At 40.9% G+C, this 16,595-nt stretch overlaps 1 protein-coding gene and 1 pseudogene across 1 annotated transcript in view; both read right to left on the reverse strand.

Moving 5' to 3' along the window:
* The window catches only part of LOC132598245 (putative ALMS1-like protein), a 79,923-nt gene that overhangs the window by 33,788 nt on the left and 29,540 nt on the right, over positions 1 to 16,595 (reverse strand). The window lies entirely within an intron of this gene.
* Positions 10,905 to 15,459, reverse strand: LOC132598279 (uncharacterized protein C2orf78-like; annotated as a pseudogene).

The raw sequence follows: 16,595 nt of genomic DNA on the forward strand, positions 1-16,595 counted from the left end.
CACAATGAGATACTACTTCACACCAACTAGGATGGCTATAATAAGAAAGATGGACAGTACTAAGTGTTGACAAGGAAGTGGAGAAACTGGAACCTTCGAAAGAAAGAAAGAAAGAAAGAAAGAAAGAAAGAAAGAAAGAAAGAAAGAAAGAAAGAAAGAAAGAAAGAAAGAAAGAAAGAAAGAAAGAAAGAAAGAGAGAGAGAGAGAGAGAAAGAAAGAAAGAAAGAAAGAAAGAAAGAAAGAAAGAAAGAAAGAAAGAAAGAAAGAAAGAAAGAAAGAAAGAAAAAAAACAGAGATAAAAGAATAGGGACGGCACCTGCACCAGTGGGAGGGAGCTGTGAAGGAGGAAAGATTTCCACACACTAGGAAGCCCCTTCGCGGGCGGAGACTGCGGGAGGTGGAGGGGGGTGCTTCGAAGCCACGGAGGAGAGTGCAGCAACAGGGGATGCGGAGGGCAAAGCGGGGAGATTCCTGCACAGAGGATCGGTGCCGACCAGCACTCACTTTTTTTCTTTTGCCCTACCGAGGTACGTGGGGGGGGGGGGGTTCTTGCCTTTTGGGAGGTCTGAGGTCTTCTGCCAGCATTCAGTAGGTGTTCCGTAGGAGTTGCTCCACATGTAGATGTATTTCTGGTGTATCTGTGGGGAAGAAAGTGATCTCCGCGTCTTACTCTTCCGCCATCTTCCCCTCCATCCAGCCATATTATCTTGAAGCAGCTCTGAGACAACCTGTAATTACACCTATACATTTTTTAAAAATTAATTAATTAATTATTATTACGTTTTGCCTGTGTTGGGTCTTCATTTCTGTGCGAGGGCTTCCTCTAGTTGCGGCAAGCGGGGGCCGCTCTCCATCACGGTGCACGGGCCTCTCACTATCGCGGCCTCTCTGTTGTGGAGCACAGACTCCGGACGCTCAGACTCAGTAGCTGTGGCTCACGGGCCTAGCTGCTGCGCGGCATGCGGGATCTTCCCATACCAGGGCTCGAACCCGTGTCCCCTGCATTGGCAGGCAGATTCTTAACCACTGCACCACCAGGGAAGCCCCACCCATATATTTTTGGTATGTATTTTTAAAATATAGGACTTTTATTTCTTAATATCATTTTTTAATATTAAATACCCAGTGAGTGCTCAAATTTGCAGTTGTCTCCTAAATGTCATAAAAAATTATTTTTAAGAATTTTGAATTAGATGCAAATAAGGTCCACACTTTGCCGTTGATTGTCAGGTCTCTGAAGTCTTATTTAATCTCTAGGTTCTCCCTCCATGTCTCTCTCACTTCTTTTTTCCTCCTTGAATTTTATTTTTAAAGAAACCAGGTAATTTGTCCCATCTAGAGTTTGATGATTACATTCCATGTGTTGTTAACATATTCTTCAATCCTTTTATTTCCTGTAAATTGGTAGTTGATCAGAATGAAGCTTGCCTGTTTTGTTTTGGCAAGACAGTTCCATAGGTGATGATGTGTTCTTCTATGTAGACATATAATTGTCTCTTTCTGTGATATTAGTAATCACTGATGATTCATACCTACATCCATTAATTCAGTTGAGGCTTCAAAAAATGGTTAATTCTGTTGTTCTTTTTTTCACTTAATAGCTGGGTATATTTCTATCAGAAGAGTCCCCTCATCAACTGTTTGGTTGCCCAGTTGTAGAGGCATGATTCTCTTCTTTTATTTAACAGTTTTCAATATAATGAGTTGATTCACAAATATCCTCCAGTGGTGACCAGTTTTGTAAAATTTATTTATTCATATCACCGTGGACTCCGTTACAGGTATTATTCTAACTGAGGCCCTATCTTTGGCCAGTTGGAGCTTCTCAGTGACTCTTGAGTCCTTTTGAAATGACATCAGTTGTTTCTGGACTTTTTCAGTGGTCAGAGCTAGGAAGTATGTATGTTTGTTTTTAATATTTTTAAAATAGGTCATAGGTTCATACTGCTACTTCCCATTTAAATTCAGAACTAGAGAATTTTCACTTATCCTTTTCTGTCTTCTATTGATAGTCTACTTTCTCCCACCCCAAGGATACCAGTTCTCAACAATGCCTGAAATTGCCTCTATTTCCTAATTCGAATCCAAGTTCTTCTGACTCTATTCTACTCTTCTCCTTAAATCACAGCCGCTTTATGGCCCTTGAAATGTAAGATAGAACATAAATGTAGGTAGAACTGTTGATATCATTTTGAGTTACATGTGCATTCATTCACATAGATTTGCTTTTCCTTTTGCATGCCTAGTAACTGTCCATTCTGCAGTTTCAATGAAAATCAAGTGATAATTATTGGTTAAAGCAGCTTTGGAAAAAAATGGCTCTTATCAGAATGACTGACATACTAAGTTTAATGTAATCTCCTGGTTTATATTCTGCCTTCTCTAATTTTTTATTCTTTCCCTACAAAGGGAAATATATATATTATTATACATATTTTCATGGTTTTGCCTTACAGGACTTACCAGAAACTATTCCTTATTTAAAAATTTGTACAATTGGGCATCAGGTGCCAGATGACGACATTAGTTTTAAATACCAGTGTGCTGTTAAAGGGTTTCTGAAAGAACATAAAGATAACGGTGAGTTGTTTTTGTTTTTTTTTTCCTTTACCTGAACTTTGGTATGCATTTTGAGTTGGGTTGGGGATTTTTAACATTTTTGATAGTTCTGACAATAGGCCTGTTGTGTTTGGTAACATTAAGGTGGAAATGTCAGATGGTGCTAATAGAGTACGGTGTTTTTCCTGTTTATGGTCACAGACAATTTAGTTAATTTGGAAAGTGATTTTTGTGAGAAATATCAACTGAAATAGCTTACTTATCTCTTTTTTAAAAATTTGAATGGAAAAATACATAAAAAATGAAAATGTTCTTTTGTCCTATTTATTGGTTGAGAGGTGGAAGAAGAGGTTAAGACTCTCAGGGTCTTAGCGTATATAAAAGAGAAAACCAAAAGCAAAGGTTCGGAGTGAGACAGATCCCTAGAAGCAAAACAAAACAGAGTGGACCAGAAGAGCGGCTTCCTCATCATATATGTGTTGAAGATATTTTTGCCGCTTTTACACTTCGGGTGCAAGTGAGGAAGAACACTACCACCTCTTATTCTTATCTTCAGATAGGAAGAACTTAAAAGGCTGGTGTTTTCTTGTTTCTGCTTTAAGATCTACTCTGTTGATAGTAGGTCTTAATAGCGTGTGAATTTTAAGGATCCACTTGCCTTTTTCTAGCATCTAACTATCAGAAGGAACGTGGTGTTTGCCATGTTTTAAGACTGAGGAATCTTTTGTCTTTGGAACGCCACTGACCCTCATGAGAAAGTGTTCATTTTGTCCTCTTTCTAAATTTAGCCTGAGGAGTGTGCACTTTATTAAATAAATCTAACAGATGGTAAATATTCCGTGTATATATAAAATGATGCACATATATACATAAAACAGGGAGTAGGGGAGAAGGAATAGAGATGGAGGTGGGAAGATAGGAGATAGGAGGTGAGAGAGAGAGGGAGAGACTGGAATTTCAAGATAAATTTTCATTCTATAACCTGGTTGCTTAATGCAGGTACTAGCTCTTAAGTATCTTCAGCCCTATTCACAGATCTTCCCTGTAATTTAGCTTTAAAACTTGAGAGACTTGGCCTTGCCTGTGATAACCAGGGTGTCTAGAAAGGAGGCAAATTATCTGATTTGTGTAAACTGTAGTCACAGAAATGTTACCTCTTAAGATGTTAGGGCGCAGCTGCTGGCCTACTCCCTTCCTCCAGCCTACTTTGTGTGTGTTCTGTCTGTTCCGCGTGGGCTAGAAGATCCTTACAAGTGCATGAGAACACGTTTGTAAACCTTGATTGTTCACATGTTATACCAAGTGTAGTCCATTGCATATGCTGACTCCTCTGAGGGTCTTCTGCATGCAGTGGGCCAACTTCGCCATGCTGTCTGCCATTGCAGTCTCAGGACCTTAGTTATGATCCATTGGTGACTTTCCTCTGCTGTAAGGCCCTCCCACAGGTGCCAGGCTCACTGATAATGAGGAGGAGACTATACTATGCACTCCCTAGAATTGGTAGAGACTCAGAAAATAAATTGTTTCAGTAAACACCGAGAGCCTTATAGGTTTGTTGTTAGGGCACGGGGATACAGAGGTGAGTAGAAGTCTTTGTTCAGTAGCAACTTACAGTTATCTAGGAAGATAAAAATGTAGTGACTCTAAGTGGGTTAATTATGATAATAGAATCAAGTGCAGCAGGATGTTGAGTGATGATTAGTGATATTGAACAGTTTTTCATGTGCCCTGTGTCCATCTGTATGTCTTCTTTGGAGAAATGTCTATTTAGGTCTTCTGCTCATTTTTTGATTGGGTTGTTTGTTTTTTTAATAATGAGCTGCATGACTTATTTATATATTTTGGAGATTTATATATTTTATTATCCTTTGTCTGTTGATTCGTTTGCAAATATTTTCTCCCATTCTGAGGGTTTTCTTTCATTTGCTGTGCAAAAGCTTTTAAGTTTCATTAGGTCCCATTTGTTTATTTTTTTAAGGTTGCATTGTTCCTTTGCTCACTGATGAACATATAAAAGTCCGAAGTTTTTGATATTATAAAACGTCAAAGTAATGAACCTTGCTGTGTGAACACCTTTGAATATATATGCTTTGTCTCAGTTAACTTCACTCAGAATGGGACTTCTGCATCAAAGAGTTGATGCACTTATGCTTTTTATGGATGTTGCTACACTGTACCAATTTATGGTTGTTCATGCAGGAAATACTTATTGAGCATGTGTTATGTTTAAGCACTGTGCTGGGTGCTAGCAAAAAGACGTGACATTTTGTGAGTAAAGAGACTTGACCTGCCCTTTGTGAATTCTAACAGTCCAGAGAGGGAATAGATATTCAAGAATCATACACTGCATGTAGAATTACATCTCTGACAAGTGCCAAGGAGAGGAACATGGTACCATGAGAGCATATTTTAGGGAGGATTGGAGATTAGAGAAGGTTTATTTAGGGATGTTTCAGTGGATATCTGAAGGATGAGTAGGTATTAAGCAGATAGGGACACTGTAGAGAGATTTCTGAGCATAAGGAATAGCAAAAGACCCTATAGTAGGAAAGCATATGCTGTGCTGGTGAACTGGCCAGGAAGGTGGGGCTGTTGGGGGAGCATGTGATTATAATGGAGCTACAAGTGTGGGCAGGAGCTCGATCGTGCAGGCTTATGTTTAAGGTTTCAGACTTTAATAGAAAACCATTGAACTTTTTCTGTTGAAGGTGAGTGTGTGCAACATACCCAATTGCATTTTCAACCTATTGCTTTTGCTACCGAGTGGAAAATACACTGCAGGGAGAAAGAGTGGAAGTGAGGAAACAAGTTAGGAGACTTTTGTAGAAACTGGGCATAATGGTGGCTTGGACCAGGGTATGGTGGTCATTTTGGTGGAAAGATGTGGACAGATTCTAGAGGTATGTAGGCAGTATCCTTGTTAGCACTGGTGGTGGGTTGAGGATGAGGGTGAGGGAGAAATAGCTGTCAGTGATGGTGATTCCTAAGTCTCTGGCTCCTATGGTTGGTTAGATAGGGTTTTTTAGATATGATGTTAATATTTGTCCTGATTTGTCTTTTGTTATTTGTTGGTTCTTGATGAATACTCTGTCATATTAAGTCTCCTGTTTTTAGCGTACAGAGCATTTTCACCCAGACTGACTGTTGCATGTTATCAGATAACTTTTTAACATCTGCCAGTTTGGTCCTGTATTTTATTCTCTTTCTTTTATTAATTAAGTTGTTGTATTAATGTAAATAATTATATTAATAGATTTTCTAAAGTTTTGTTACCCTTGCATCCTTGAAATAACGCCTTTTTGTGGTCCTGGTGTATATCATTCTTTAATAATTATTGATTAGATGTGCTGATATTTTCTTAGGATTTTTATATCTATATTTGTAAAGCAAAATTGGACCTTTTTTGCAAAACCTTGATTTTCTTTTCTTTTTATTTACAAATGATTCGCGTTTTGTTGTTTTGTAGATATTTGATTGCTGTAGAAGGCATGTGGCCAGATGATGCAATTGGATGTAAGTATAAGGGTTGTCACTACTTTTCCGTTTTTATAAAATTTGAAGGTAGAAGTGTAGGGGAATTTCTCAAATTTTGGACAAAGAGAAAAGTTTGTAATTCATTTGCTCTGACATAAGATAACATTTTACCAAAAGTTTTGAAAGGGTTGTATCTGGAAATAGCGAGATATAACAGCCTGAATAATTAGAGAGTGGATTTCAGAGATTTTTTTCTTCTAAATTTATTTAATTAATTACTTTATTTTTGATATTATATCCACTGCACCACCAAGGAAGTCCCTTTTTCTTCCTTCCTTCCTTCCTTTCTTTAAAGCTCCAAGTCATTTAAAATATATGACTTCTTACAAAAATCTCCAGTTCATATAACCAAGGGGTTTATAACTTCTCCTCTAAAAGTTATATTCCTAGGACTTCCCTCGTGGTCCAGTGGTTAAGACTCTGCATTTCCAATGCAGCAGGCGTGGGTTCAATCCCTAGTTGGGGAGCTGAGATCCCACATGCTGCGTAGCCAAAGAAATTTTTTTAAAAAGTTATGTTCCTGTATTATTGAATTTAGTGGTTTAGATTTTCTTTTAATGTTTAGATTTCAATTTATTTACCAGGAACAAACAAAACAAAATGTAAAAATAGTTTTCCGGAAACTATTTCCATCATTCTCTTCTTCCCTTTCTCCTGCAGACTGGTGTTTTATCCTTACAAGTTCTCCGTCGTTTCATAAGATAGCTGCTCTTCTTCTGGTTTCATAAGAGATGGTGAACCGTGTTAAAATATCCAGTTTACCTAAATTTCTAGAGTACACTTCAGGGAGCGAATGATGGGGTGGGATGTTGGGGCAGAGTGAGAGATACAGATTCTGGTGAGACTGAGAGTCATTCACAAAAATTACTGGGCTGTGGTGAGGGGAGAACAAAAATAAATCAGGTTCCTGCTGGTGGACAGGAAGCCAAAATGAAGAAGAATGGTGCGTAGCTGGGCAGTGTAATTAGGCCCATAAGTGCTGTGTCTTCTGATAGTAATTATGAACAGAAACCAACTAATAATTACGAATAACATGTAGGTGACCAATCCTTGAGAGCTGAGGCAGAGAGAAGGAAAGATGGCATTATACCTTGTCTCTGGTTCATTGAGTTTCCCAGGCTGGTTGGTGACCAATCTTGGGTGAAATCATAACTAAATCATTTTTGCTAAGGTGATCAGCTTTTGTGGGGTCGTTTCCCTGCACTCTGTCCAATGATAAAGCCCACTGGTTTATGCCTCCTGGAAAAGAGTTATTTCAAAACAGTATAAGTGAAGCATTGATGAAACAGCCATGAGGAACACGTTTCCACATGGCCTTACACCTCCTTTTCAAAGTGCTTTAAAACTTTTTTCATCCAAAAATCAATAAAAGGATTAGGATCAAATCCCTTACAGAGGTAGTGTAAGAAAAAAGAGAATGAGGAGCAGAATAGCATCTCTTCAGACAATAAAATCAAGTTGGAAAAGACAGGTCCAAAAAACAGATCAAAACTGTAACCTATTATTTCAAAGTGGGCTAAAAGATGTTAGGAAAAACAATGGAAAAGATGAAAGAACATGGATCGAGGAGGGAATGGGAAGTTACTGTTTAATGGCTCTAGAGTTTCTGTTTGGGATGGTGAAACAGTCCTGCAAATGGTAAATGCTGATAACTACCACCTATGGGTGTTTGGTTTTAGTTGATCTTCCATGAAAGGGTTTGGAGAGATTCAGAAACTATGCTGCTGCCTCCATCTTTCTGAGGTCCTGCTCAATCTTTAGACATAATTATTTTTAATTTGGATAGTGGTGATGTTCACACAGCATTGTGAATGTATATAATGTCACTGAATTATATACTTGAAAATGGTTGAAATACTAAATTTTGTTTTATGTATATTTTACCATAATAAAAAAAAGATGAACTAACAGCATAAACCAGAATTAGGTAAGATGATAGAACTCAGGACAGAATTCAAAATAAAAGAAAAAAAATTCAGAAATGAGGACTAAATTTAAAATAATACAAGAGTGAGGACTTCCCTGGTTGTCCAGTGGTTAAGAATATGCCTTCCAAGGCTTCCCTGGTGGCACAGTGGTTGAGAGTCCGCCTGCCGATGCAGGGGACACGGGTTCGTGCCCCGGTCTGGGAAGATCCCACATGCCGCGGAGCGGCTGTGCCCGTGAGCCATGGCTCCTGAACCTGTGCGTCCGGAGCCTGTTGCTCCGCAATGGGAGAGGCCACAACAGTGAGAGGCCCGCGTAACGCAAAAAAAAAAAAAAAAATCTGCCTTCCAATGCTGGGTATGCATGTTCGATCCCTGGTTGAGGAACTGAGATCCCCCATGCCTCAGGCCAACTAAGCCCGCCCGCCGAAACTACTGAGCCCACGTGCTGTGGAGCCCACGCGCCACAACTAGAGAGCCCACGAGCCACAAGGAAGAGCCCACGCACTGCAACGAAGAGCCCACGTGATGCAACTAATACCCGACACCGCCAAAAGTAAATAATTTAAATAAAATTATACAAGTGAATGAACATAATGCCTTAAGAGAAACAAACAGGAAAAGGAAAAAGTTTTTTCAAGATAAAAAGGATTTTAGAGAAATGGAAAACATAAAAGATAGGCAAAAAAGAGTCAGGACAGCTCTGAAAAGAGTAATATAAATACGTATAAGAATCTGTTATACCATAAAAGTGACATTTCAAATCAGTGGGACAGATTAGTCAATAAATTGTGATACATACACGTTGAGGTATCAATAGTTCTCTGGAAGGATCCACAGCATGGCAAAAGCTGATGTCTCTGAGGAGGGAAATGTGTGGCTGGGGCACGTGGGGAAAAGGGTGACTTTTCGTTGAATACCCTTGTGGACCTTTTCTAATGTTCTGTCATGTGAATTTATTACCTCTGAAGTTCGCCTGAGTTCAAACCCCAGTTCCCCCAGTTGCTAGCTCTTAATCTTGGGCAAACTCGTCACACTCTCCAAGCCTCTTTATCTGTGAAATAAGGTCAGTAACTTAGCCTGGTGCTGCCTGGCACAGAATAAACTGTCAATAAATGGAGATTATTAGTGTAAAAAACCCAAATGCCCATCAATGGATGAATGGATTTTTAAATGTGGTTATATGTGAAATATTATACAGTCATAAAAAGGAATCAAGTACTGACACATGTTACGACATGGACAAACTTGAAAACATTACGCTAAGTGAAAGAAGCCACACACAGTGGTCCCATTTGTATTATGTCATGAAATATCCAGAAAAGGCAAAACCATAGCGACAGAAAGGAAATTAATGGTTGCAGGGACTGAAGAAGGAGGGGATGAAGAGGGCCTGCTGATGGTTACGGGGGCTTCTTTGTGGCGTGATGAAAACGTGGTGGGTTAAATGATGGTGATGGTTGCATAGGCTTATGAATGTACAAAATGACACTGAATTTGCAGTTTCCGAAGGTGAATGTTATGGCATGTGAATGACATCTCAAAAACTTAATTTTGAAAATGAAAATTGCCAGTTTTCCCGTGGTCACTATCCACTGTCTCCATCCCTCCCTTCTCCCCACTGCATTCCTTTTGACGCCCACCCCTGCCGCTCTCTCCCATCCTCACTCCCTCGACCTGCCCCACGAGGCCTCACAGGGAGCCCGTGAACCGCTGGGCTCCTGGGTCCTGTGGCTGTTGGAGCGGCTGCCCAGTGTGCGTGCCCCCACCGCTCTCACCCGTGAGAGTGGACGCTTCCGTCGGATTTTTCTCGTGCGTTTCAGTTGATGGTGACGTTTACAGAAGGCGGCACGCACCCAGGTCAATGGAGGAAGCCCCTCAAGATAATATTTAGGCCTCTCCAGAAGTTTGATCTCATCCACCAGTAACCTCAGGATGCTGTGCTCTGAAAGCCAGGTTGGCCGCCTGCGGGCACTTGCAGATACTGAGGACTTTGGAGGCATTTGGGCCTCAAATTGAGGCCTTGTACCTGCACACACGATGTGACCTCAGCCCTCTGCTGCACCTCTCTAAGTGAAGTGGCACAGGAATACTGGCCTTGCCTTTTGTTGCCAGGATTAACTGAAGAGTGCATTGGCTGCCCTGGAGCTTAGATGTTGAGTACATCATGATTAACATACCAGGGCCTACTCGTGGGCCTCGTGATGCAGCAGTTCCTTGGCTCTGCCCCTGTCGTCAGCTGCCCCTAGGATAACTCTGAGCCCTAGCCACCTCTCTGGTAGATTTCCTATCCCCCCACTATAATCACACCTGGATAAGGCAACTCAAACCTTTCAGAGATGTGTCCTGAACCTCCTGTTTTCTTAAATACCTATCTGGTGGTTGTGAGACTTAAGGCCAACCTCCCCAAGAGAGTTTTTCTATTTCTCCTAGTGAACCTAGACTCACCTTCTGTCATCTTAAACTCTACTCAAATTTTGTTCTTTCACCCCTGACCACTGACCATGCTTTTTACTTCTTCCATTTCATCCCCACTCCTGCTTCCTTTCATAAATCCATAAATGTCTTTTGGCCTTCCTAGCCCTGGACAAACTTCCTTTCTCTTTCCTCAGTTTTTACCTATTTCCTTCATTCTCCCATCCAACTTTCAGTCCTCCCTTTCTCATGCAGAATTTGATTCCAACCCCATCAAAAAACAAAAATCACGCCACAATTGGCAGCATCTCAATATTCAAAAGTTTTATTACCTATTAATTCTATTACATTTATTTATTCAGTTTTATTGTGTTAAAATATATCAAAATAAATAGAGAAATTTATACCTGTCTTATCTGTATATGGAAGAGCAGCTGGTCCCCAAGGTGGCACCCACACTCCTAGCAGCTCTTACTTTACATATCCGTAGTAGTCAGCAATTTCCATTTCTTTTTCCCTCTCAATGAAAAATTGCACTTTCCCCAAAGAGGTGTATTTGGCAGCATTCTCATGTTGTTGTTGAGCCTGTCTCTTCATGGCCTCCCGCTCTGGCCTCTGCTCGTGTTCGATGGGCTTTGACATTACTGGCTCAGGAACATTGGGTTCCTTCCATGGAACTGGTTGCTCGCTGAAGTCTTGGAGTAGAAATGGGGTTTGGAGCTTGGGTGGGGACTGGCGCTTAGTCACAGCAGGGGGAACAGGCTCCCGCTGGAGAGAAGTGCAAGATGAAGTTCCATAGGGTGCAGGCCTAGGAGCAGCAGACTGAGGGACACTAGGCTGCGTATGGTCGGTCCAACCCATTTGGGTTGGTTAGTCATAGTTGGCTGAGATGGTTTGGCAGGAACTGGCAAAGAGGCAGGAGCTGGCTGGGATGAACTCACTGCAGGAGGTTGAGCTGAGTTAGTAGAAGCAGGCTGGGCACAGTCAGCCAGAGCAGGCCAATGAGAGGACAGAGACTGTGGCCTCCGAGGAGCAGGTCGAGATTGAGGCTTGTCCCAGGCAGAAAACGGCAGAGGTATCAACTTGACCTTCCCAGGAGGCGGCAGCTCCTACTGGGATGGAGATGGACACTCTTTCTCAGCACTGCTGTCTGGTTTCTGGGCTTCGACTTGAGTTTTCTCAGGACTCTTACCCTCAGGTGGGGTATGCCTCCATGGCTGGATAGCTGGGGGTGTTTAGGGTTGCTTGAATTTCCCAAGACCCGACAGGAAGAGAGCTCAGTTTTCTTATCATTCTTCTCCCCCAGTGCATGAAGAACCTTCACAGACCCCAGCCTGCACATGCCTAGGGAGGTTCGAGGCTTTTTAAAGCTCTCTTGGATAAGCTCAGTTTGCTGCTTCCTTCGCTTCGTCTGGAGAATTGTTGGCTTCTCTCCTGCCTTGACTTTGTTCCCTGACTGCTTATTCTCTTCAGCCTTCTTCCTTCCTCTGGTCCTTGAGGTCCTTTCCTGCCCGTGGCTCTTCGTTTTGCTGATCTTTCTGGATGCAGCTTTCTGAGGTTTGCCTTTGGAATGCTTGGCCGTGTTCACAGGAGCGCTGTCCCTGACTGCAGCATGGCATAGAAGCACTTCTCCCCCTAACAGGCACTCTGGATTCTTTGGCTGGATTTTGGCCTTGGTAGCACCACTGATAGGCTCAGAGGCTTTATGTTTGTTCTTCCTGGTTGAGCAGAGGGAACCTTTATGACACTTGGCTTTTGCTGCACCTGATTCACCTTAATGGCTCTGTTGTCTTTGGCTTTGATCATGTTGGGACTTTTGGATTGATCAAGATCTTTCAAAGAATTAAAGAGCTGCAGAAGGTGAATTTCCTCCGCCAGTGTAGTAATGTCTGCAAAACCACTGCTAGATTCCATCCCATTTTCAAGTGTCCCTAGGTCTGATATGAGAATTGCTACTACGGCTTTTTTTGATTTCTATTTGCATGGAATATCTTTTTCCATCCCCTCACTTTCAGTCTGTATGTGTCCCAAGGTCTGAAAGGGGTCACTTGTAGTCAGCATATATACAGGCCTTGTTTTTGTATCCATTCATCCAGTCTATGTCTTTGGGTGGAAGCATTTAATCCATTTACATTTGAGGTAATTATTGATAGGTATGTTCCTATTACCATTTTCTTAATTGTTTTGGGTTTGTTATTGTAGGTCTTTTCCTTCTCTTGTGTTTCCTGCCTAGAGAAGTTCCTTTAGCATTTGTTGTAAAGCTGGTTTGGTGGTGCTGAATTCTCTTAGCTTTTGCTTGTCTGTAAACATTTTAATTTTTCCATCGAATCTGAATGAGATCCTTGCTGGGTAGACTAATCTTGATTGTAGGTTTATCCCTTTCATCACTTTAAATATGTCCTGTCATTCCCTTCTGGCTTGCAGAGTTTCTGCTAAACCATCAGCTGTTAACCTTATGGGCATTCCCTTGTATATTATTTGTTGCTTTTCCCTTGCTGCTTTCAATATTTTTCCTTTGTGTTTAATTTTTGATAGTTTGATTAATACGTGTCTTGATGTGTTTCCCCTTGGATTTATCCTGTACAGGACTCTCTGTGCTTCCTGGACTTGATTGACCATTTCCTTTCTCATATTAGGTAAGTTTTCAACTATAATCTCTTCAAATATTTTCTCATACCTTTTCTCTTTCTCTTCTTCTTATGAGACCCCTATAAGTTAAATGTTGGTGCATTTAATGTTGTCCCAGAGGTCTCTGAGACTGTCCTCAATTCTTTTCATTCTTTTTTCTTTATTCTGCTCCATGGTACTTATTTCCACTATTTTATCTTGCAGGTCACTTATCTGTTCTTCTGCCTCAGTTATTCCACTATTGATCCCTTCTAGAGAATTTTAAATTTCATATATTGTGTTGTTCATCATTGTTTGTTTCATCTTTAGTTCTTCTAGGTCCTTGTTAAACATTTCTTGTATTTTCTCCATTCTATTTCCAAGATTTTGTAACATCTTTGCTCTCATTACTCTGAATTCTTTTTCAGGTAGACTGCCTATTTCCTCTTCATTTGTTTGGTCTGGTGGTTTTTACCTTGCTCCTTCATCTGCTGTGTGTTTCTCTGTCTTATTTTGCTTAACTTACTGTGTTTGGGGTCTCCTTTTCACAACCTGCAGGTTCATATTTCCCGTTGTTTTTGGTGTCTGCCTCAGTGGCTAAGGTTGGTTCAGTGGGTTGTGTAGGCTTCCTGGTGGAGGGGACTAGTGCCTGTGTTCTGGTGGATGAGGCTGGATCTTTTATTTCTTGTGGGCAGGACCACCTCCAGTGGTGTGTTTTGGGGTGTCTGTGAACTTATTATGATTTTAGGCAGCCTCTCTGCTAATGGGTGTGGTTGTGTTCCTGTCTTGCTAGTTGTTTGGCATGGGGTGTCCAGCACTGAAGCTTGCTGGTCATTGAGTGGAGCTGGGTCTTAGTGTTGAGATGGAGATATCTGGGGGATCTCTCACCAATTGATATTATGTGGGGCTGGGAGGTCTCTGGTGGTCCAATGTCTTGAATTCAGCTCTCCCACCTCAGAGGCTCAGGCCTGACACCCAGCCAGAGCACCAAGATCCTGTTAGCTACATGGCTGCTAGTGTTGGAGGGTCTCCCGCAGAGGTGGAGGGCAGCTGTGGCTCACCACAGGGGCAAGGACACTCGATAGTCTATTTTTATTTGTGAATTATTCCAAGAGGTTTTTTCATAAAATCCATACATGAAAGTAACCAAAAATTAAATGAAGTTCTCAGCAGTTCATTGTTTAACATTAAGGACACTAATACACTTGATAATTTCAGATAGTTTCAGAATATGATATCATATAATCTATTATTTGGTTTTGTATTATTTAATATTACATACATTTTTGATTCAAAAATAGTATCCTTTCCAAGTTATCCAGCCAAAACACTCTCAATGTTCATATTAAATTCCAATATTTTACTTTTTAACTCTTTTAAAGTTCTTAATCGTTTTTTTCCATAAAATTAACACACTTCAAAATCATCACAATTTACTTGCAGCATTTTAGTTTTCCAATAATGAATATACATTTATATTTCACTGGACTTTTAAAATTTTAACAAGAAGAACACTTAAGGAGATTTTTCACTGCAAGTTATATCTAGCTTGACAATTTACTACTTGAAATAAAAATAATATATTTAGATATTAATATTTATAATATTCAGATATTGATGATAAATTCAAACATTATTGTTGGTACCCCACCCAAATGCCATAAGCATTCATACTTCAAAAAGGGGCAAGTGGAATTTTTCTAAACAAGAACCCTGTAACTCTCCCCGTGAAGGCCTTCTCTAATCACAGGAGTCCACTCAGCCAGTGCACAAGGCAGAGCAGACCAGAAGTACTGAGGTGTTAAGACACTCTCCTCACCCCCTAAAATCTCTCTATCAAAAATTGATGGGATTTGGTAGATAGATACCTCAGCTACTCATCTCTCTGTTGGGATAACTCTGAGGTAAGATCTACTCTATCCACCAGAGTTCTGCTACAGAATTGAGACCTAATTGTCTAGTAATAACAAGTTCAATAATATGCCTGCATTGGCTTCCTTCTTTTCCTTGTATCACTTCCCACTCACCCACTAGTGCTCCCAAATAAACAACTCATGCCCACATCCTTTCCTCAAGGTCGGCTTCTAGGGAAACCCAGCCTAAGACATATACAATCATGAAATCACACACACATTAGAAATGCCAGAAATGACATTAAAGTAGGATCTTTTATAAGCCATTAGCTTGAGGTTTACAAAGGTGGAAAATTTTAATCTGAAAAAATTTAAACCTGTATCAGTTGTCTAATGTTACAATAAGAAATCATCCCCAACTCAGTGACGTGAAACGATGATTCATTGTTTATCACAATTCTGTTCATTGGCTATGCAGTTTTTCCTCTCCTTTTACCTGGATGACTCATGCAGTTGCCTTCAGGAAGAGTCAGCTGGGCTTGAAGGTCCAAGTTGGCCTCACTCATGTATGCAAATCGAGCAATTGATGCTCGTTGTTGGCTGGAGTGACTTGATTTTCCTGCCTGTGGTCTCTCATTGTCCAGTAGACTACATCCTTACATGGAAGTCCCAAGACAGCATTCCAAGAGAACAAAGACAGAAGTGACAAGGCCACTAGAAAGCTAGATTCTGGAACTAGCAAACACCACACCACTTCAACTAATTCTACTGGTAAAAGCAAGACACAAAGGTTAGCCTGAGTTGAGAGAGTAGGGTTATAGCCTTTATCTATTAATAAAAAGAGCTGGAAAATGTTATGCCTATGCTTCCAATCTACCAAAAATCCAACAGTCTTTGTAGCAGAAACCAGCTAGATATTCACTAATCCTACTTTCACTTTCCGGACATGAAACAGAACTGTATCTCCCAGCCTCCCTGTAGGTAGATTGCTGTGGAGCACAGGCTCCGGACGCACAGGCTCAGTGGCCGTGGCTCACGGGCCCAGCCGCTCCGTGGCATGTGGGATCTTCCCGGACCGGGGCACGGACCCGTGTCCCCTGCATCGGCAGGCGGACTCTCAACCACTGCGCCACCAGGGAAGCCCAAATATCCTGACTAATAAAGACTTTTGAGGACCAAAAGAATGAATCTCAAATAATGAAATGTAGGACATGACAGAAGTCTGGTGATAAGAGATTTTTTTGTTGCTGTTTTTGTTGGAGATTAAGGAGAAAATTCCCCCTCATTTTATACCATGTTAGCAGTCTTCTCCCTACTTAGGACATCTATTAGTCCCTTGGGCTCCGTTAGTCCCAAGGAAAATACAGATGACCAGACTTCCTATTGTGGCAGAGATTCAACTGCACAATATATATTTCTGACAGTTCAATTTCACAATTAAACTACTACTATTCATAAAGAAGAGATGGCTGGTAGGAGCACATGCAAACATCTGGGGAGGTGAGCTTATGACTAGCTTAGAAAAACACTACCTTTGATGATAATGTCCAAAATTTACTTTCATGCACTCTCACACTCTCCTTATCTCTCATGTCACCTCTTAGATATATTCCTCTCTATTAGAACAACATTCATAGAGTTTCACTCTGAAAGACCTTGCCAACTCCTTTAGATGTTAGTTTTCCCTTTGGTTTGTAGCTGA

The sequence above is a fragment of the Globicephala melas genome, chromosome 12 (assembly GCF_963455315.2).
Source record: "Globicephala melas chromosome 12, mGloMel1.2, whole genome shotgun sequence".
NCBI classification, from domain to species: domain Eukaryota; kingdom Metazoa; phylum Chordata; class Mammalia; order Artiodactyla; family Delphinidae; genus Globicephala; species Globicephala melas.